The sequence below is a fragment of the Lissotriton vulgaris genome, chromosome 8 (assembly GCF_964263255.1).
Source record: "Lissotriton vulgaris chromosome 8, aLisVul1.2, whole genome shotgun sequence".
NCBI lineage: Eukaryota > Metazoa > Chordata > Amphibia > Caudata > Salamandridae > Lissotriton > Lissotriton vulgaris.
This window is the reverse complement of record NC_141696.1, coordinates 1035830783-1035854727: the sequence shown is the minus strand read 5'-3', so window position 1 is coordinate 1035854727 and position 23945 is coordinate 1035830783.

The following is a 23945-nucleotide window of genomic DNA, read 5'->3' as shown; positions in this document are numbered from 1 at the left end:
GATCAAAAGATGTAATGTATTGAATCCAGCAACACTGTTGCCGACTGATCAAGAGTCGAGTGATTCCGAGCCACATGATTGCTGTTTTAAAACGGAGGAAGAGACAAAAGGATGTATCGACTTGAAGGATACTCCGTTATCCGATCCGGATGGTACGCTGTATGTGGACGGGTCATGTTTTAAATTGGAGAATGGTGATGTGACTGCTGCTTACGCAGTAACTACTTTGAAGACGATTGTGGAGACTGCAAGAGTGAGTCAGAATTCTGCCCAAGCTGCAGAATTAATAGCTCTAACGAGAGCTTGTGTTTTAGCTGAGGGAAAGAGAGTGAATGTGTTTACAGACAGTCAGTACGCATTTGGCGTGGCCCATAGTTTTGGCCGGTTGTGGAGAGAAAGAGGTTTCATTACGTCCCATGGGACCAAGATCCAACATGGTCAGCTAGTTAACGACTTGTTGGAATCTCTAACCTTGCCGACTGAAGTTGCGATTGTAAAGTGCAGTGCTCATAAAGCAATCACGGATGATGTTGGTCGTGGGAATGCCTTTGCTGATGAAATTGCTAAACAGACAGCTAGAGACACGATGAGCAGAATGTATGTTGCTACGTCTGCAAGATGGATTGCTGAGTCTGGGATGTGCGAGGATACTATGGAAAGTGTGAAAGAGATTCAGAAAGAAGCAACTGAGGAAGAGAAACGTGTGTGGAGAGAAAGTACGGGCAAGTTGGACTCGAATGGATGTTGGATTGATTTGACAGAACAGCAGCGTTGGATGTTGCCTGATGCGTATGTACTTGCAGTAGTGACGATGGCGCATGGAGTAGCGCATATAAGTTCTAAAGGAATCTGTAAGATGTTGGCTCCGGTCTGGAAAAATGAGGGAATCAGTAAATGTGCAGAGAGAGTGGTGAAAAATTGCATGGTATGCTTGATGCATAATCCTGGCAAGGGAACTCCAACTCCAGCTGGTCATTTCGCTCCTCCTTCCTGCCCTTTTGAAGTGATTCAGTTAGACTTTATTCACATGGACCGCTGTAATAATTTAAAATATGTCCTAGTGGTGGTTTGTGCTTTTTCCAGGTGGATAGAAGCATACCCACTAAAGGACAACACTGCCCTATCAACTGCCAAAATTCTTCTCAAAGAATATTTCCCTAGATACGGAATGCCACGGATTGTATGGTCAGATAACGGAAGTGAGTTTATAGGGAAAGTTATGCAGAGTGTGTGTGCCGGCCTAGGGCTGAAACAGAAATTCCACAGTGCGAACCATCCCCAGTCAGCTGGTTTAGTGGAGGGTTACAATGGCACCCTCAAGCTGAAAATAGCTAAAATACAAGCATCCACAGGTTTAGCCTGGCCAGACGCACTTCCTTTGGCCTTGTTATCAACGAGAGCAACTGTACATTCTAGAGTAGGGCTTAGTCCTTATGAGATAGTCTTTGGCCGCCCGGCAAATATCTGGGGTGTGCCAAGGCCTAAGGAATTTCGCTCTTTAGAATATCCTATGTTAACAGACTACCTTTACGACTTGACTGCTAAATTGAGTCTTATTCATCAACAGGTTTTCGATGCTTTACCAAAGCCTCCGGAGAGTCCAGGGCATCAGCTGAAACCAGGAGACCAAGTTGTCATCAGGAACTTCGCGAGGACGAAGAATCTTCAGCCGAGATTCGTCGGCCCCTTCCAAGTCCTGCTTGCAACGAGGACAGCAGTTCGTGTAGCTGGCCGCAAGCACTGGGTGCACGCGTCCCATGTTAAGCGTGTCCCTTTGCCGCTTCCTTACGATGACTGGGTGAAGAAGGGAATTGGTGCCTCCGAATCTGAAAGCACACCGAAGTTCATCCCTTTCAGCGATGCCGAATTGATTACTGACACTCCGAAATCTGACTCTCCTCCTGAAAAGACTCCTTTGAACACTGAACATTTGTCTCCAGCATCAGAAGAAACTTTGCCATCTGTGAACTTAAACACTGCAACAGCTGCTAGTGATACACTATTTGCCGATCAAACAGTACCTGCAAAACAAAGATATAACTTAAGAAGCCGTAAAATGGACAAATAAAGCAGGCAACTGCATATTGTGATTTTGAAATATTGAACTTTTGCCCTCAGCCAGGAAGTTTGCTATTGTTTTGTTATTTTTAAAATTGCCTTGCCGTCTGGGTAGCCGTAGGGTCGTGGCTGTGTGCCTAGTTGAATCTGCAGGGGTCTGACACAAGGTCGATCTTTCTGTTAGTTCTGGGAACTCCCAGGGCTGATAGAGGCATTTTCATCTACGTACACATCATCAGTGGTCGCGAGCGGATTGTAGAAGATGGAGCTTCCTGCGCTGCAACGAAAAAATGTGATTTATGTTCGCAGAAACAGACTTCATAGAATTCTTCATAGCAAATGCTTTTTGATGCAATGTGCCATTACATTCCTGATTATTTTAGCAACATTTGTGGGTGGAATTGTCTTTAGTATAAATCTGATTTTTGTACCAGTTACTACAGTACCTCCCCTTGATCCTGCCATTTCTACTGTTTCTTCTATACACTCTTTTCACTCGTTTCCGGAACATGAGCAAGCCCGACGCTCAGAATTCATTAACAACACTTTTGTACAGCTCTTGCACCAACACCAACTGGTAGTTAACACTACAGACTGCTGGGTGTGTGGCTTGATACCCCACACTATGGATAAAGGTATTCCCTATCTGGTTTTGCCTTACAGCTACAATGGATCATTTCAGGCCCTTCAAACCATCTTTGCTTATGCCCTTGAAACCTATCCTCCACGTCCACCACGTTCCACTAAATATAACTCTGGCAACAAAGCCTTAGTCCAGGGAATTATTGACATGGTCAAGGACGTCAATAATACTCCATCATACCCTAGAGACGAATTGCGAGTATATTTAAGTTGGAATACTTCAGAATATCGCCTTAGTTTAGGAGAAAGCAAGCGTAAAAGCTCAACTCCAATCTGGGTCGTACCTCACCGAGGTCAGGTCTGTTTGCAAGGTAATGGGAGAAATCCGAGAGCTCAGCTAGGGAGGCGTGAGTGCGTAGAGACTTATGTGTTTCTGGCTAACTCTTCCCCTGCCTTCCTCACTGCTAGGGGTACCTACTTCATTTGTCGAGACAGAGCTTATACATGGTTGCCTGCCGACTTTTCAGGATCATGTTATATTGCTCGATTGTTGCCTCCGACATACACTGCTGCATCTGATTACCACAGAACCAGAGTAGCGAGAGGTGTCTTCAGCAAGGAAGATACCGCTGGTCAGGAAGCTGGAGACTTCTTCAAAGGCTTCCTTCCGTTCTGGGGGCCTATGGCCAATAGTAGAAATATACGTCAGCTAACACGGGTAGTTGAATCTACTATTACCGAAACTGCTGGTGCCCTTAGCAATCTGACAGCTGAGCTTCAGGCGGATAGACTCATGACGTTGCAGAATCGTATGGTTCTAGACGTTATACTTGCAGATCGAGGTGGGGTATGCAGAATGATCCAATCGAGCTGCTGTGTCTTTATTCCTAATAATGCTCCAACAGTCTATGAGGCGATCTCTAAGCTACACAAGATGTCCGACTCTATTCACGTAGATAAGGGAAACTGGTCCTTTATGGAGTGGTTTTGGACTCTGATCTCAGCGTGGGGATGGAAGATTCTAATGGTCATTGGTGTCATCTTAGTATTCCTATTCTCATGCTGCCTGATTATCCAGTGTGGTCCTGCTCTGTGTAGTCTTTGTGCTGCAACTTGTCTCAGAAAACCACCTGCGTTTGGAGAAAAGGCACGAGAAAGGATGATGATACAACAACATGTCACTGACCTGATGAACATAGAACTAGATTCTGACATAGACTGAGTAATTGCCTATGTAAGGGCAAAAGGAGGGTCTGAGGTTCCGTGACGGTTCCGTGACGATTTGAACCCGTGTTTTCAAATTTGTCGGAAGTACACAATATTGGTATCAGTGAACCGCAAATGATCCATTTAGCATACCCTGGTGTTTTCGCTACGCTACAAGCAAGAGTACTCCTTTTATTAACACATTTCTGATCTACCCACGGCATCCATCTTAGATCATGGCAGCCATTTTGTGTTTCTTGCCCTCACATACGCAATAACCTCTGATCACTTCATTTCGATTAAGGACACGTAGCCTTAGCCGGAGATTCACCTCTTTCATGACACGTGCACCTTAAACCAGATCACGCTGTAGCTGCATGACTCGACAAAGGCTGCCTCCTCTGCCCGAGGCCAGTCTTACTAAACTGGTCTTCGTGTCCATTGTCCTGATCATGATTAGGCGGCCGAAGCCGGTAGCCTTGCCCATTTACAACCCACAAGCATCTCTTATCCCGCTTTCCTATCTTCCACACCTGGCTCCGTTCCTTTCTTTCTGAATCTTTATTAGGGGGAGGTAACGAAATTTACGATGAGGCGGTCCGGCTCTTGAATGCAATATTGACAAGGGATTGTGATGAACTAGTGGGAACCCCTCTCGTAAGATGTTTCGTATCAGATTTTATCAACGGTTCCTGTGTACGCCAAATATTTATTGTTTATGACACAAAGGTTTTGGGAATGTACCAACATGTGAAGAATTCGCCTGAAGGCCAAAAACTAGTATATAAGGAGCAACCCACTTTGTACAATTTGAACAGGCTCCTAGATTCTGCCCGTGTGTAGTATCTGTGACTTCTGTGTCCCTGCAGTAATAAACCTTTGGTCTTTGACGCCACCATCGAGAAGCCCGTGTTTCTGTTCACTTGTGCACCAAGGCAGGTGGAACTCCGGGGTCTTTGGGTGTTGTTCCCTGACACCTCTGGACGGAACCAAAAAGTCCAGAACTCCAGGGTCAAATGCTCTGACCAAAATTCAACATCTGATTTGAAAATTTCCTGGGGAGACCGTTTGGACCGGGTGCGCCATCAGCCCTTGATTTCTTTATTGAGAGTAGGATCCTGTGTTGTATTCCTTCAGGTGTCGCTATTGTCTTTTCAGTAAGTGAGTCGATGTTTTTCCTACTTGTGTGTACAGGCTCTTTAAATGTGCTAATGGCTAAAGGGCCGGGGCACGGGAATGTTTGATTTGTGGCCTCTGGTAAGAGTATCATTGCTTTATTTATGCTTGGTGAAGTAGGGCAGTTATCTTTATAATGAGTGCTCTTAAAGTGGGAAGATAAAAAGGGGATCCATTCGTTGGCACTGATATTTGCACTGCCATGGCCGTTTCCGGCCTGCAGTCTCCTGTTTACCAGGGACTAGAATTGCTTTGAATTTGATTTCCTGCTTTCATGGAAGAGCTTCAGCCAAAATTGATCGGAGGCCTCTCATTTTTCCCTGCGTACAGCAGACTTGAAGGCTGCTTGAGCTTGCTTATAGTTGAGAAAGGTAGTTTTGCTGTCTGGGCTCTTCCTTGATTGCCGAAGGGCTCGATTTCTGTGAAGCTTTCGTTTTTTTGTTGCAGGTGAAGTGTATGGTTGAAACACCTGCCGCCCAGTTTTCCTCTTAGGAGGCACTGCGTGTAACAATTGGTTGGTAACATTTACCCAGCTGCTAATAGCTGTGGAATCAATGTCTGGTTGTTGACTTAAAAGTGCTCTGCATTTTTCCATCCGGGAGGGGGCCTTATCGGAAGACCATTTCAATCTTTTTTAAATTCTCTGTGAGGGTGCCTATGTGGGTGTAGGCTAGCTCCTGGTGGCACCAGATTTTCACGAGAAGACTCACTAAATAGAATTTTGATTTACTATTAGGAAGGGGCGTTTCAAGGGCATCCCTTCCTAATAGCGACTCTCTACCCCATGCATGAATGTGATGCGACCCCAATTGCGGTCGCAAAACACTCGAAATTTACTGTTTCATGTCACTACAACGCATGTCATTACAATGCATGTCACTACAACACAGGCATTACATCACAAGTCATTGCAATGCATACCTTTACAACGCATAGTACCCTTACACTATCCAACACTTACCCTACTGTTGCACTCACTTTAGTTAGAATAGTACATTTTACCCCAACACTGTCCAACACTTACCCTAATATTGCACTCACTGAAGTTAAAATAATAATTTTTACCCCTACACTATCCAACACCTACCCTACTGTTGCACTCACTGGAGTTAGAATAGTAATTATTACCCCTTTACTATCCAACACTTACCTTAAATGCAATGTAATGGTAGGCATTGTAATGATATGCGCTGTAAAGGTATAATGCGATGTAATGGAATTCATTGTAAAGGTTGATTCTGAAAATGCGATTTTAATGGCATGCTATGTAAAATAATGCGTTGTAAAGGATGTTGCTATGTCAAATGTCAAAAGCTTTTATATAGCGCAACAATTCACCAAAAAGGTCTCAGGGCGCTTGGCAGGGAACGGCAATTAACCATTGCAGGGGGCAAAAAGTGGGTGAGAGGGAGATTATTTGGGAAAGAGCCAAGTTTTCAGGCTCCTACGAAAATCTAGATTGTTAGAGAGAGACAGCAAATGGGAATGCAGTTTGTTCCATAGCTGCGGAGCCAGATAGGAGAAAGCCCTACACCCGTTTCTGGAGGTGCGCGCCTTAGGTTGAACAAGAAAGGATTTCGTACTTGAACGTAAAGTTCTAGACGGTTTATACCACGCTAATTTCTTTGCCAGGTAGGAGGGGCCTATACCATAGAGGAGTTTGTGGGTGAGACTTAGGATTTTAAACTGACATCTTTGCCGCACTGGGAGCCAGTGTAGTTTTTTTAGGCAAGGTACAGAGGCAGACCTTGGAGGTAATCCCAGTACCAACCGGGCTACCGCATTCTGTAATATTTGAAGTTTAGTAAGCACACCTTCATTGATTGACATAAACATGGCGTTACCGTAATCTAGACGGCTGATAATAAACCCCTGAACCAGAGGTTTTCTTGCCTCTAGAGGTAGCCATTTAAAGATTTTACGCAGTTTTTTAAGCATACCATAACACATGCCTGATATTTGGTTCACATGTGCTTTCATTGAAAGAGTGCTGTCAAGCATAATGCCCAAGTCACGTACCACTTCTTTTGGCTCTGGGCAAGGACCAAGTTCGTGAGGCCACCACTCCTGGGACCAAATGGTTTTGGCTGAGCCAAATAGCAGGATTTCGGTTTTGCTATAATTAAGCTGGAGCTTGTTATCACTCATCCATCTGCTAATATGGACCATGCACTGCTTGAACCTTAGACAAGTGTCCGGACACCGAGAATTGCAGGTAATTAATACCTGCGTATCATCGGCATAGGAAACTGTGGAGAAGCCATAGGATTTTATGATATTGGCCAGTGGGGTCACATATAGGTTGAACAGAAGGGGGCTAAGAATCGACCCCTGCGGTACCCCCACAGTGAGAGGCCTATTTCCAGACACATGGGTGTCCATTTTGAGATAGGTATAGCGGCCGGTGAGATAGTCTTCGAACCAGGCTAAGGCATTGCCCTGACACCAATCTCCCACAGACGATGTTTCAGAATGCTGTGGGAGATGGTGTCAAAGGCTGCTGATAGATCCAACAGGATCAGAATTGCTAACTCACCTCTATCCAGGGAGAGCCGAATTATGTCCACTATCTCAATGACTGCGGTCTCTGTACCATGTGCGGCGCGAAACCCTTACTGTGAAGGATCAAACATAGCATGTGTCTCAATATAGGTGGTAAGTCGTTTATTCACCAGATGTTCCAGTACTTTCCCAAAGAAAGGTAACAGGGATATAGGCCTATAATTGGATAGGGTGGAAGGGTCACTGTTGGGCTTCTTGAGAATAGGCTTGACCTGGGCTAACTTCTAGCTACTAGGAATTGAGGCACTTTCAAAGGAGCGGCTATAGATGTCAGACAACGTGCCGGCCAAAACCGGGAATATCCCACTACATCTAAGAGGAGGCAATAAATCGGTAGGAGAACCTGATTTAAATCTTTTTAGGGCTTCTAATACTTCGTCCGAAGTGGTAGGCTCAAGTTCAGTTAGGGACGGAGAGTGTGTAATGTCAGTGAAAGCCATCCCCACCGAGACCAGGAAGACCGTCACCCAGGCCCTCGTCACCAGCCGACTGGACTACGGCAACGCCCTCTACGCCGGGACCACCGCCAAGCTCCAGAAGAGACTCCAGCGGATCCAGAACGCCTCAGCCAGACTCATCCTCGACATCCCACGAACCAGCCACATCTCCGGACATCTGCGAGACCTTCACTGGCTCCCCGTCAACAAAAGAATCACCTTCCGCCTCCTCACCCACGCACACAAAGCCCTACACGACCAAGGCCCGAGCTACCTCAACAGCCGAGTCAACTTCTACGCTCCCAAACGCCACCTCCGATCAGCCAACCACGCCCTCGCCGCCGTCCCCCGCATCCGAAGAGCGACTACAGGAGGAAGGTCCTTCTCCCACCTGGCCGCCAAGACCTGGAACTCCCTCCCGACCGACCTGCGCCTGACCCAAGACCACCTCTCCTTCAGGAAGAAGCTGAAGACCTGGCTGTTCGAGCAGTAGCGGCTCCCCCCCCCCCCAGCGCCTTGAGACCCCACGGGTATGTAGCGCGCTTTATAAGTGTCACTGATTGATTGATTGATTGATTGATATTCTCTTGAGATACTGTGCCTAATATGGGCCTATCCTGATTATCTACTGGGAAAGAGGAGTAGATTGACTTGATTTTGTTGTCTATGTAAAAACTGTGTTGTAAAGGCATGCTTTGTTAATGTATGCATTAGAACGTCATACATTTGCATGTAATGGCCCTGTACACAGATGATGTACTGCTAAATCTTCAGGATGCATCGACTACTTGGCTCCCATTTCGGTGGTCTTCCATGGTTTTGAACAGATGGCGGGACTACGGGGGAACTGGGGAAAATCATGCGTTTTCCCCCTTAGTCGTGATGCTCCGACTCGGGTAAATCAGCCAGTTAGAGTGCCATTGACATGGGAGGCAGGTGCAGTCCAGTGTGTTTGGGATACACCTTTTTCACTCTCAACAACACCTATTTGTTGGTAACTTACATCAAGCATTTACAGCCCTTAAATCTCAAATGCAGGTTTGGCAACATTTGCTATTGGCCCTGGCAGCTAAAGTAGCCCTTCCAAAAATGACAGTCCTTTCCTGTCTACTGTAATACTTTGTTAATTTTCCTGTGTTTCCTAAGCAACGATTCTTTCTTGACTTAGACCGTGTCTTGGCAGATTTACTGTGGGACAATAGACAATATAGGGTGGCCATAAATAAGCATCAGTTACCAGTGGGAGGGTAGAGGGCTGGGAGTGCCATCCTTCAAGGCTCATTATCTTGCAGCACAGCTTCAATCGGTGGCCAGATGACTGGTAATAAACCTTTTGAAACTAGTATGGGGATGGCACCCTGTACTACATGTGATACATCAATTTCTTCATCCTACTATTAAGCTGCATTGTTCATGGACGCTACATGTTTGGATAGCTCGGAAGTGATTGCCTCGAGCCTTTCAGCTTGCAACGTGCACAATCCCTTACTGTCCAGTTACACCATTACAAGGCCTACCAGGACCCCAGAGACACTTTACTGCTAATCAATTAGCAGCCTGGTATGAGCATTCCATTGATGTATTGGGGATTTGATCATATATGTCAGGAAAATAGCATTCCTCCAACTCAATTTCTACTACATGAGCAGTTATTTGGATCCCTCAGGATGCTGTGGGTTGTGATGGACACAGAACAACCAACGCACGCTGTGATGTGCATGCTACACACCTTGGTAACAGGTCTACACCTAATCATTTGGTTTTACAGAGCCATTAGGGATTACTCTGGGATCTCTCTGAGCCACCTCCATGAGGAATGGGAGGAGGATTTAGCGCAGCCACTACATGACACTGAATAGATACTAGTACTTGAATCTCCTTAGACTATCTCTAGATTGCACGATTTAAGAACATTCAATTTAGGAATCTTCATAGGGCTTATCTCACACCTTCTTGAATAAACCATATGTTCTCATCAGCTGAACATGCCTGTCCTAGATGCCAAGGGCTGTTGGCTGGTCTTCAGCACATGATTTGGGCGTGCCCCGATAGAGCCACTTTCTGGATTTTGCTACACGTCCTATCATCTACAGTTACAAAGCTAACAACACACAACTCACAGGAATCTAAAGCGCTGGCTATAAATATGTATGACTAAATATATATGAATATATAGCCAGTAGGTGGTTATAGTTAGGACCTAGTTTCCATAGGAAAAGAATTTTTGACTTACCTATAACTTTGGTGTTTTTGAACCAATCTTCATGAAATCTTCCTCGAAAATTGTCAAGGTAGGTTCTGATTGTCATGGAGAGTTTGGTGGTGATCCATGCTGTGGGGACCGAGAATTTGGTGCACAAAATAAGGGTGCATTTAATGCTTATTCCCATAGGAACCTTTAGCCACACGTGCAGCCCAAACTGCGGAACTGAATTACACAAAATTTGGCAGGGGGGTAAAGGTTGGTTCAAGGAAGTGCCTTTTGCCTATTTGGTGTAAATCTATTTAGTAGTTTTTTTTAAATGTGAGCATGGTTGCAGATATTTTGTAATGGTTTTGCAAGTAATCACGAATGCATGCACCAATGGCAATACTCTTATTGGCTGGACGAAACCTGAACAGAATGTTGCGGTCGCCATTTTATTGATTGGGAATGGTTACGAAGGATGAAAGTTTCTGAAAAAGCTAACATAAGAGGTCAGAGCAGAGGTACTCTGACCCCATGAGTGAGAAATGGGGGTGTTATTGACACAAGTTATGTATCCAAAATAGATTTTTTTGATCACACGCGATATTCGCGAAGTGGCCCCAACCGTCAATGTGACTGACCATGTACCATCGCTGGGACATTATGACTATTGAGAAGGCATCTCGAAGATTTGGGGGAATATAAAAAAAATATCAGTGAATCCTTAATATGCATTATAATAGAGATATTGAGATTCTGATAAATGTTTTTATACAGTTAATTTTATAGTGAGTTATGTACTGTGATGTCATAAATTAATTATATAGTTATAATTTTGGAATGTGGTGGTGGCTACTGAATTCCACCTTTCGCGACCTAACTGTGGGGATTGTGATGACCATTCTCATTGCGATCTCTGGCCACACAGCGAAAACAGAAAATAGGTTTTAGAGACGGTTGTTCTTGAAATGCACTGGAAATACATGAGATATTGAGATTCTGATGAATGTTTTTATACAGTTACTTATATAGTGAGTTATGTACTGTGATGTCATTAAATAATTATATACTTATCATTTTGGAATGTGGTGGTGGCTACTGAATTCCACCTTTCACGACATAACTGCGGGGATTGTGATGACCATTGTCATCGGGATCACCGGCCACACCGCGAAAACAGAAAATAGGTTTTAGAGATGGTTGTTCTTGAAATACACTGGAAATACTTGAGTTTAACCGTGTACAATAGTAAACCCCTAGTGTTTAAAATACTGTAATATGTGTGCATATATGTGTTTTAACTTTATGGAAAAGCCCTGATCGTCATGGTTAAAGGCGACGGTGACGTAGCGACACCCCGAATATCCACAAAAACAGAAAATAGGTCTGAAAGATGGTTTCTAAAGAAACTTAGTACAAAAATATGAGTTTAAATATGCTTTGAAAGAAGTATGTATAGTAATATGTTTAGTGCATCGTTCAATATGGATAGTTTTTCATAATATTTTTGGATGTGTTGAATGTCTGCTTTTGTTTTCCGGTTTCAGAATGTGTTTGTTGGGTGGCTGTGACAAGGGGAGAGGTGTGGCGCTGCTGCCAGGGTGACTGACCCTGGATTTTGGGGATCAAGGTTGAATCCCCGGCTCCGGCGGCAGATTAGCCCAGCATCATGTGACTCTAGGCAATAGCTTGCTTAATCTTCCCGATGGCCCCCAGAGCCTGGAGACCCTTACGGGTGATTGTTCGCTCTCTACAAATGTGGATTATTACAAATGTTGATTATTATTGTGTTGGTTGTGTGTATATCATGAAATAAAAAGGGAGTGGCCCAACTATCCAAGGGACAGGGTACCAACACTACTAGTGTAATCTAAATAATTCCCTTGGATTATAGGTCACTCATAGTCATCATCTACCATACATTCATCTCCATTCCAAGAGTACGTTCCCTTACTTAGCTGTGGATACAGGCACAAAATTAAGGCTACCAATTTTTTTTTTAAAAAACAATTTTATTTTCACAATTTGATGTCAGAAATTAAAACATAAGCAACAATATAATCACATAGACAATCCCCCAACAACATAAAAACATTAAAATCATTACAAAAGAGTCATTTTCTGGTGATTCAAATGCGAAAACATCCTAAGTTAATAATTCATCATGATCTATAAAATGCTATTAATACAATGAATTTAATACAGTAGAAACATTGACACGTTTCGGTGTTTTGCTTGTTACGCACCACCTTTATCAAGACCAAAATAGTTGAGTGTCTCTATTTTCTTATGAGACATAAAAAAATATTGTTGCAATCATCTAAATAAAAGCACAAAATGACATGTCAGTATGTTCTGAATATCATATAATATGAGCATCATTCACATTTTTATAACGACAAAACTACAGCATTATGTCTGATTAATATTCTTGAAATAAAATATTTGTCGCACAAAGGACCATTATAAACTTATGTAACAACACATAGTAAATTATCCAAAACAAATTGTGACAAATATCTTCATAACTCATAAACTATCCTCCCAGTTATGCCCTATATACATAACCATGTGTAGTGGTTCTATCCACAGCTTCTGTAGGGGAGTGATACTTTAAAATTAGCAATACCCAGCTTTGCTTTTTGGTCACATTTATGCCATCCCATGCAATCCATCTATCCACTCGTGAGTAACAAAGGGGGGGTGGGAGCACAATCTACTTTGGGAGGTCATTTGCACTTCAGAATCTTCAATTCATGATTGTAGTACCATTGCTTCAAACCTTCACAGGTTATCTATGGACTCTGGCCCACTTACACATACCTCTAAAAAATCACCCCTCTGGTATAGTGCAGCGTATACATCCTATATTGGGTCTGCAGAAATCTTTTGTAAGCCGAAAAGGAATAAAATATGGATATATGAAATTCCTCTCCACATCCATATACCATTTACTTAATCCAACCTCTCTGCAGCTATGAACTGCCATTACCTGTATTTGATAAAACAAAGTACATGCAACCCTGATTCTTCAAATGCAGCGGTCAGCTGAAGTAAGTCTTTATATTTAAGGCTATGGGCGATGGCTTCAGTGGATCAAAACCCCACTACTCAAATGCAGTTCTCCTTCTCTGTATGAATCTAAAAAACGGGGATCGCATGTTTTAATATTCCTGACAAGTGGGGGCGATCTTAAGTTGGTTAATGCTCTATTCCATATCCCATTTCAAAAACGACACTAAAACATTATTGTAGTGATTTTAGCAGCTGTGCCGTGCCTAATGTTCGCATCAATATTAGTGCTCTGCCTTATCCATGTTATTGGCTCAACCTTTCATGTGTATATAAGGTGTGTCCAATCAATCGGTTTCCAGATACGGTAAACCTTAAAGAAGAGAACGAAACTAAACAATATACCCCTGATTAAATAAGGCCATGGACATCACTATGCATATCCCTAATTCTATCGTTATGGTTCCCAGTTGCAATATCATCGAAACAATACCTTTTTTCAAAGTAGATAGGGGCAGTCCCGGATGGTGTAGAAATGAGCCCCCGTATGGCGCTGGTGTTTAACCCCCTGGCTGCGACCGGAATTCCGCGCCTGTGCTGGACATTCCGGTCACGGGCGTGGTCATGACGGCTCCCGGCCGTCATCAGCACACGCCCCCTGTAACTCATGACGGTCGGTAGCCGTCATCAGCACGGAAGGGGTTAAATACTAACGCGGAGATCTCTATATTGAAGGCACCTGTGGTGGTCTGTTCGTAATGCCGGTCCATCGCATACCTATGCGTCATACCATTACGCGACTACTTAGGACCGTAAAAAAAGGTACCGTTTAATACCTAATAGTTTCCCCCTCTCAAGTTAATGAAGCCTTATGGGGGATTGTTTTATGAAAAACAGACAATCCCATCTTTCAAGTTTACTGTTATTTTCATACTTCCTTCAAAAAATGCCTTTGTCAGCAAAAGATGATTCTTTAAACAATTTGGTGCGATGATGTATACCTGGGCCCTCCGTGTGGGGACTGTGTCCAAAGTTAACAGGCCCTCGATTTTGTAATTACAGTAGTCTATGACGAGGTTCCCTATTTAAACATGCCAGGTAACTAGAAAGCATGTTACAAAAAAAACATTTTTTAATTAGATATGACAGTAACCTTTTTTCTGGTGTCATATGCCCTGTAGCACAATTTAAACACCAGTGGAGTCAGTGATGGCAATAGTTAATTATGCTCCATCAATATTCTGAACTACATTTTTTTTCCTTTTAAAAGTCCCTCATGGTTCTATTTTATTTTTTAATCATCTATTGAGCCAGAACTAGATATGTAAGGCATAATGCTTCCTATCTCTTTACCATATAAAGGTTGTGTGAGACGGCCAAACCAGATGCGGTGCCGGCTGGACGACACACACAGCAGAGATGGTTGACTACACGCCAAATAATGTCCACCATTCATCATGTGGTGCAGTGACACAAAGTACCTGCCTGACGGTCCATTTTAGCAGTCCTTAATTTTCGATTACTGAATCAGTCTTTCTCATTCCTCTTTAGAATTTAGGCCATTTCTGACTGTATTCAAAATGGATATATACCTTTGTTTGCAAAGTTTGCGTTTAATGGTAATGTCTCCCCCCTGTTTACTTACACTGATTTTTTCTATAATAAACCAACTGAAATCTTCACATGTGTGATTCATTTGGGAGTAATGTTCTACCAAGGGAACGTTAATCTTTTTATTTCTAATAGCAGATTTATGTTCTGTAAGGCATGTCCTAAATTCTCTTCCCGTCTCACCTACGTAACCCAATTTGCATTGGCACAATAATAGGTCGACTACGTTTTTGCTCCTACAGTTGTTTAGATCTTTCAATATAATAGTCTGATCATTATAGGTGATACTTTTGCCCTCAATACATTGCTTGCAGCTGTTACAAATTCCACATTTATAATTGCCCACTACTTTATTGCCTACCAGGTTGAGTTGTCTAATACCCCCCGGTTCTCTGTAGGTCTGTACCAAATTCTTTTTCAAGTTATCATTGCGTTTGAAAGCAAAATTGGGCCATTCTAATGCTGGAGTTTCCCCATCATTCAACAACGCCCAACTGGAGTTGATGATTTTTTTGATCTTATTACTAATATTAGAAAATTGACTCACAAAAACGATTTTATTAGTTGTTATATCAGTTTGTTTCTGTTTTTGTGAGCTCTCAAACATATTCTCCCTTTTATAAAATTGCGCTCTTTTAAAAGAGTGATTAATCAGTTTCTTAGGGTAACCCCTGTCTTTCAATTTATGTTGTAGGGTTTCTGAGTGTTTATAGAAATCAGTGAGAGAAGAACAGTTCCTTCGGAGACGAAGGAACTGTCCAAAGGGTATATTATCCTTTTGGGATTTAGGCTGAAAACTGGAGTAATGGAGAAGTGTGTTTTTATCCCTCGTTTTGAATATAGTTCTACCTCCAATTTATTTGCTATGTGTTTTACCTTAAGGTCAAGAAAGCTTACCTCGCTATTGCTATGATGTCCTGTGAATTTTAAATTAACATCCCCAAGGTAAGGCCAAATAAAAAAATCTTTAAGGGTTTGTTCTGACCCTGTCCATACGAACCAGATGTCGTCTATGAATCTGTGCCAATTTGACACATTTCATAGAACGGGGCTAATTCGTTAAAAATGTGCTTGGTCTCAAAATGACCTACGTACGCACAAGCCAGACTTGGAGCGCAGGTTGCGCCCATGCTGGTCCCCTTCCGCTGAAGCTATAGATCCTCTTTGAAGAGAAACAGATTCTCTTTGAGTCCTAAATTAGTGCATTCAATAATAAACTCTGAACTGGTGCCCCTGGTTACACCAATATCCTCCAGGACTGATCATGTACCATCGCTGGGACATTGTGACTATTGAGAAGGCATCTTGAAGACTTGGAGGAATATAAAAAACATATCAGTGAATCATTAATATGCATTATAATAGAGATATTGAGATTCTGATAAATGTTTTTATACAGTTACTTATATTTTGAGTTATGTACTGTGATTTAATAAATTAATTATATAGTTATAATTTTGGAATGTGGTGGTGGCTACTGAATTCCACCTTTCGTGACATAACTGCAGGGATTGTGACAAGGGGAGGGGTGTGGCGCCGCTGCCAGGGCGAGTGACGCTGGAATCCGAGGATCAAGGTTCGATCCCTGGTGCCGGCGGCAGATTAGCCCAGCACCATGTGACTCTAGGCAATAGCTTGTTTAATCTTCCCGACGGCCCCCAGCGCCCAGAGACCCTTACGAGTGATTGTTCGCGCTTTACAAATGTGGATTATTATTGTGTTGGTTGTGTGTATATGGCTGCTACATATAAGACTGGATTCAGTGTTTCTGGGTACTTAGAAACACACTGTTGCCTTCATCTGTAAAGTGCACTCCATCATTTCTATAAAACTTATGCATGTCAAAACGCAGATTGTTGTTATAGATACCGCCCATGCGATGGTCTCTGAGGAATGCTGAAACAGTTCTATTAACATGTTCCCTGGCTTTGTCAATCTGTGGGCAGAATTGATTGGACCACTTCCATTTCTGTCTTTGGTATATGTTAGGGTATACCAAGACTGTGTAAGGGAAGAGCATCGTCAATTCAGCAAAGGTATCCTGCTTTAGGATTTTCACTCCTTCCCTTCTTAATGTACCTAGCTCATGAGAAGGTTACAGGGATGTTATAATTAGGAATTAACAATTAAAAAACCTTAAAAATTCACTAAAAAAACAAATGTTATAGGGCCGTTATAGTTAGGCTTAGATTTCACAGACACGAAAACATAGAAATTCAGTAGTTATAGGTAGCTGAGCTAACTTGTGCCCTCGCAATGCACTGCTTATGACCTCACATATTTATTTATTTGCTGGTTTGTAACGCCCTTGAATAAACTCCCGAAGGAGTATCTCCGCGCTCCACAAACACCAGTGGCAAAAGAGGGGCAGTTAATCCTAAACAGCGATTCATATTTGATAAATCTCGACCAAGCCGGTTAGGCCTGAAACAAGAGGGTTTTCAGTTTTTTTCTAAAGGCAAGGTGGTCCGAGCACTGTCTAAGCAGAAGAGGAAGTTTGTTCCATAATGTTGGGCCCACCACTGACAGTGCTTTACCTCCCTGTCTGGCCCTTTTAATCATGGGCACCCTCAAAAGGAGCTGATTACTTGACCTTAGGGTGCGTGTGGGGACGTATGGAACAAATTTCTCTGCCAGATAAGAGGGTCCTAAGTCATGTAGTCCCTTGTGTACTATACAAAATATCTTGAACTTAACTCTTTGGCGAACAGATAGCCAGTGGAGTTTTTCTAGCAGAGGTTTAGAAGGGGATCTGGGAGAAGCATTAAGGACCAATCTGGCCGCAGTTTTCTGTACCACTTGGAGTCGGTCCAGTACCTCTTCATTTGCAGATGCCAGAAGGCCATTGCAATAATCGAGCCGACTGAGCACTAAGGCCTGGACCAGTGTCTTTCTAGTGGAGTCAGGGAGGAGTGGAAATACCTTGCGAAGGAGTCCTAGCACTTGAAAACAGGACCCCACTATATTATTTCCATGTTGTTTCAAGGATAACTCCTGTTCAAGGCGGACCCCAAGGTTCTTGATCACTTGCTTTGGTTCAGGAACTGGTCCCAAATCTAGTGGCCACCAGTCAGGGGACCATAGTATCTTGGCCTCACCGAAAAGCATAACCTCAGTCTTACCAACATTACACTGAAGAAATTTGGAAGACATCCACTGGGAGACCGCATTCATCCCTTCGGAGAAAGATTGCTTAACCTCCGAGGTCAGAGATTTAAATTGCAAAATCAGCTGGGTGTCATCAGCATATGACACTGGACAAAAACCAAAGGCTCTCATAATTTTTGCCAGGGGGGCCACATAGATGTTAAAAAGGGTCGGGCTCAGACAGGAGCCCTGTGGCACCCCTTGGTGATTTTAACCTCAGCCGACCGGAACTCATCCATGGTGAGACATTGAGTGCGGTCGGAGAGAAAGCTCTTTAGCCAAGCCAGTGCCATGTCCTCCAGTCCACTCTCAGCCAGTTGTTCAATCAAGATCTTGTGTGATATAGTATTGAACGCTGCTGATAAATCCAACAACACCAGGACAGCTGAAATACCCCTGTCCTGGTACATACGGAGATCGTCTGTTACCGACAGCAGGGCCGATTCTGTACTATATTTTGGCCTAAAACCGGACTGAGAGGAATCCAGGCTTCCAGATAGTTCCAGGAAGTTAGAAAGATGTTTATTAACATGCTTTTCGAAGAGTTTACAGAGAAAAGGGAGCAGGGAGATTGGTCTAAGATTGGACAGATTAGTCCATGGGACGGAGGTGTTCTTCCGGATGGATCTTACCAGAGCCTTTTTCAACTCTCGTGGGACACAGCCCGTGCTAAGCGAGAGGTTGACAAGTTTGCTCAGTGGCAGGCTCAACCACCCCATCATCCTTCCATCACCTCAACAGTACCCAAATTATAAAAATAACTCTTTCTGTAGCAAGGTCAAGCTTTCTGACAAATTTGTTGCATTTCATGCAGCATTTTTTTGTGGATTGAGATAGTCAACTTTTATATGGAAGAATTATTGGTGAAAACAAAAATTTGGGACCCCTTTTTTCTCAAACCCTGCTTGATGGATCACAACAGAACTTCCCAGGCAGGAGCTGAGGTAGATGAGACATTTTTTGACAGGTTTGTGAATGTTCATCAAGCAGCGCTAAAATATTAGCACACCATAAGGACCCATTTCCGGTCCTACCTATAACTACCACTGACTCAGTCAGTGGGGACTGCACTACATATTTGAATACACTTACTATTTTTCAAGATGCTAAGGAAAACCTTAGACATCCTCCCCATATCAGCATGGAAAACTGTAGTTCACACCATGGTGACCTCACAGCAGGACTACAGGAATGTCCTTTACCTGGGTGCACCAAAATGTTGCCTGCAATGCCTTCAACAAATTCAGAACGTGGCGGCACACCTCAATTTACCGAGGCATGCCTCAATGACGAAAGCCCTTGACTCCCTTCACGGGCTGCCAATTAGAAAGATAATTATTTTCAAAGCCCTGTGTTTCTGTCACTAGAGCATACAGGGGAAAGGCCCCAGTTATCTGCATGGCTTTCTAACCCCTTACAATCCCAGTAGACAGCTAAGATCAACAGGAGATCACCTGCTCAAAATACCGAAGATAAAAAAGGCAAGGATGGGAGCTCGCTCTTTTGAAAGACACAGAGAAATTGGAGTCCACCTTTCGTAGAAACCTGAAAACATGTTTTTATCAGCTGTAGTCCGGTTCTCCTTCCACTCTGGGGGGTGGTGCTCTCTTGCTGCTAGCTCTGGCTCCCTATTTTCATGAGACCTGCTGATTTGGGTGTCATCTTGTTTTCAAACTCTTCTTTTTTTAGAAAGTGCCTGCTGCTTCAATTTTAAGGGGAATTTTGGTATTCACATACCTACACTCATGCACCTCGCACTTTCGGACTCCCGGGGGACATTCTAGGCTGTAGCAGGGTTTCCGTTCTCCCACAGAACTGTGCACAGAGATCTAGAACCTGGGTGAGTTAGGGTGACCCAAAACTCACCTTTGTTTCAGAAATCCCCTTACCAAGCTAGCTACAGTGTCTCATCGGTAGTAATAACTTACCAATGACTTAGACAATCCAGAACATGAACTTAGAATACCTCAGGTATCGTGGAACACATGAACACTCTTTCGTTCTATAACCATTCCAAACCAAAACTGGGAGGCAAAGAACACACGTGCAAGTTTGAAATGTTTATTTTTCAATGCAACATTCTCAAACGCAGTATCTTGTATAATATCAACATACATATTATAAAAATCAGAGTTAGCAGCATAGTCACTAATCCATAATAAGCAAAAGGTGATAGCATGTTATGATGCAAAGATCTATAGAATTCGGTATCACCTATATTTCGCGCACCCTAATTAGCATATTATATTATATCTAAGAAGGTCTCATCTGGGTTCTTAGCAGGGCGGACCCATACCTCTAATTCTCAGTAGGAGGAGATCACATCAACAGCTACCAGCTCTCAGCATGCGAAGCATCAAGTGTGTTGATTCATTCCCTGTAACTGTATCTTAAACCCGCGTAGAGCCCAATGTTGGCAGCAACATTATTTGTGTTATGTCTAACGTGGTGCGAGGATCAGGCCTTCAGCAACCTTGTGTTAGGTTATTCTTAGAGTGTGCAGTTCTCGGTGTACAGACAGTTGTACCAAGTGTACCAAGCATGACTGATACCAGAGCAATAACATATTATTCTCCAATAAATCACTTATTTCGTCTAGGTTGAAAGCTACAATAACAATTAGGTGTCGTGTGCAAACTCAAGCTGAAAGAAAATATTGCGTTTAAACATTTAATAAGCCCATGCTAACTTAACACAATATATAGAAACGTAGTAACCATATGACAAGGCCACCATCTTGTGCAGGATGCGATCTAGTTGTCAGGGGTAGAATGCTTCAAAGCATGGGCGCTGTGCGGACGTGCAACAGACGCACGCTGCAGGCGCGCTGCTGGCGCACTGAAGGCGTCCCTGAATGGACAACGCCAGCCATGCTGCCCGTTGCCATCCAGATTCACCTATGGAGGAGCACTACCAAAATATTGGCGACTGGAGAACACATGGCTGGGTGTGGCCAAGATTGGAGGGACTTAGACAGCATGGCAAGGATCTGCCAGGTTTGACCCTACCAATTTAATCAAACGTTGGGTGTTACTTCCCACTCCATTCACGACAGGGGAACCTCTCTGAACTCCCAGTGCATTCAGGCTGCTTTAATTAATGCCAGGTCCCTGGTAAAGCATGCACTGGACATCTTCGAGCTGCTGGCTGACAGTCAGTTAGACCTGCTATTTATATTAGAGACATGGCTCAATGAGTCTTCGGCACCAGCCATCACACTGGCCATCCCTGCAGGCTATAAAATAGCCAGAATGGATCGGAAAGCAGGCTGAGGAGGTGGGGTGACAGTAGTATTCAGGGAGAATTGGACTTTTACGCAGACAGAATCTCAGGACATTAAGAATGGGGAAGCTTGTGACATCGCCCTCACCATCTCTCTGCACTTTCTTTTAGGGGCTACACTAATATATCGTTCTCCCGCCCCCGCAAGCTCCTTCCATAAACTCTCGATAAAGCCATTGTTCCGAGGGCCTTGCATTTTGCTAATTTTCTGCTGCTTGGTGACCTCAATATCCATTTGGATTGACAAGAGACGGCTGACACTTGTGAACTGAACAATTCCTTAGCTCTCGCCCAGTTGACGCAATGGGTTAACTCCACTCGCTCCAGACAGTCTGTGAGCCTGATCCTGCACACACTACTTTGACAGTGTTTATGCCCATTCCTTTGCCTGACACTTTGGCAATCTTCAAATTGCTTGAATCTGGGTCTCCAGCAGATCCCTGTCATGCCAGGCAGCTGGCAGCCGTGGCAGAGGTAGTTAACCCCAAAGTCAATAACATCTTTAATTTGTCTTCTCGCAGAATTTTTAGGGTACCCTATGCTAAAAATCATGGGTAGTCCAGCTAAAAATCTGGGGGTATGGTTTGGCGAGGACCACAGATTCCTTACACAGATGTATAAACTGGCAGGAGTGTGCTTCGGCACTCTGAAACTCCTTCAGAAATTTCTGCCACTATTACCCAAAGCAGTGAAAGAAATGGTGATCCGCACTCTCATTCTCCCGTGGCTAGACTATGCCAATTCTCTCTACATTGGCCTCCCCCGCTATCAGCTAAAAAAGCTTCAGATCCTTCAGAATGTGGCCGCTAGAATGCTACTGGAAATTCCGGGTAGTTCCTGCATTAAGCATTTTCTTCGGGATTTTTACTGGCTTCCGGTTGACCAACGCATTCTGCTTAAGGCATTGACCATTGCCCATTCCGCCCTGTATAAATCAGGACCTCTATACCTCAGGAAGCGCTTCGAGTTCTATGTGCCTTCGAGACATCTCAGGTCTTGGGGACAATGTCTTGCTGCTATCCCTCGCCACCGCCTCGCCAGAATGGGCGGTAGCTCCCTCTCTGCAAGGGCAGCTATGGCCTGGACCAGCCTGCCTTTTGAGCTCTGGAACTTCCATGACCTTAGGCTGTTCAAAAAGCAGTTAAAAACGTTGCTTTTTTATTCTTCCAGTTGCATCTCTCACTTCCGCTCTCCCCTGCACAGGTTTTTCACGCCGGGACACTTCCGAGTAGCCGCGCGCGTTACAATTGCTGGCATAACACTCTAACTGCATTTTAATGCGGGACACACTTGTTGGTGTAGCCAGGTGCTCTATAAATGACTTATTATTATTTTTATTATTAGTATATTAAGTTCCACAATGCTTTTCTCAATTATTTTTTTGTTTGTATTCGAACTTAATATTTTTGTTGATGAGATCTTTGACATCGTTTTATTGTGTCACAATAATTTTTAGAGCATATTTTGTCATACAACCCCGCGATGGAATCCAATCCGATTAAGTCGCAATTTGCAATATACCTCATTAATATGCATGACATATGTCGAATTGTGAACCACTCCAAATGCAGGTTTTGTGACCTGATCTATTAATATATAAGTCAGTTAGCAAAAAAAACAAAACGATTCAACGCCTGTCACAAAAATGCTGGTAGTAGTTTCCAGCCAGTATTTTGTGAGCAGTGTTTTGTACATCAGGGCATAGATCACTTGTTCGGCTAGTTAACCTTTCCCGTAAAACATGCCATACACATTTGTAGGCACAAACTAAGCAACATAGTGAAGCAGAGGAGGCTAGAATCTGCAGTTTGGGTACTGTTAGCTGATAAAACCTTTTCTATTTTGAATGACATCTTATGTTTTTAGGATACGTAAAAACACTTTATTTAACAGAACAATCTCCTTATGAATCCTAGCCCCGAAACGGAGAAATGTAAATTGTGAAGCAAACCGCTCTTTGCATCAACTATACTTCACTGTCCCGAGGTCAGTCTTCTCGTAGGAAGTAACTCCCGGCTAATTTAACATCAATCAAAACCCTCCGAGGGAAAAGGTTGCCATATGTATAATCTAGAGGACACGTGCATGGCAGCCTGCCAACCTGATGGTAAAGCTTGCAGGCCTGGTTTGACCTTTCCGAATAAGAAATGTGATGCCACTTTCATCATGTAAGTCTGTTACCAGGGGAATGGAGGTAGTTCAACTTTTTCCTTTTTGGTGACAAGGCTGTAGCTAGGGGGATTTCAAAAATATTACTTTTCGTGCAGGCAAGAAAAGCAACGTGGCTATTATAATGATTTGACATTCATCACTGGTTCCTAGCATCTGCAGCAATGGTTGTCAACCCACTTAGAGCAAATCCCAGGTGAAGCAGAGTCCCGGGCTCGCGAGCTGTTAGTCATGGATATAAAGGGACCGTGCAAACTGCGGGGCCGCTTTGTGAATCATGTGTTTGCATAACACAGCAGCCTGTCTAACTGGGGTACAGCAGCACTCATCCCTGTTGGAATTTTACTGCATTGTACAAACGTGAGGTGACAGAAGAGCATGATATTCAGCCTCAGCAGGTGTGCAGCACATCATACCATTTTCCATATTTTCAAAAATGACGTGTTAATCTTGGCACTAATTTAAAATCACTACAAATTACGTGTTTCAGGATCTTTAAAGTGAACATTAAAACA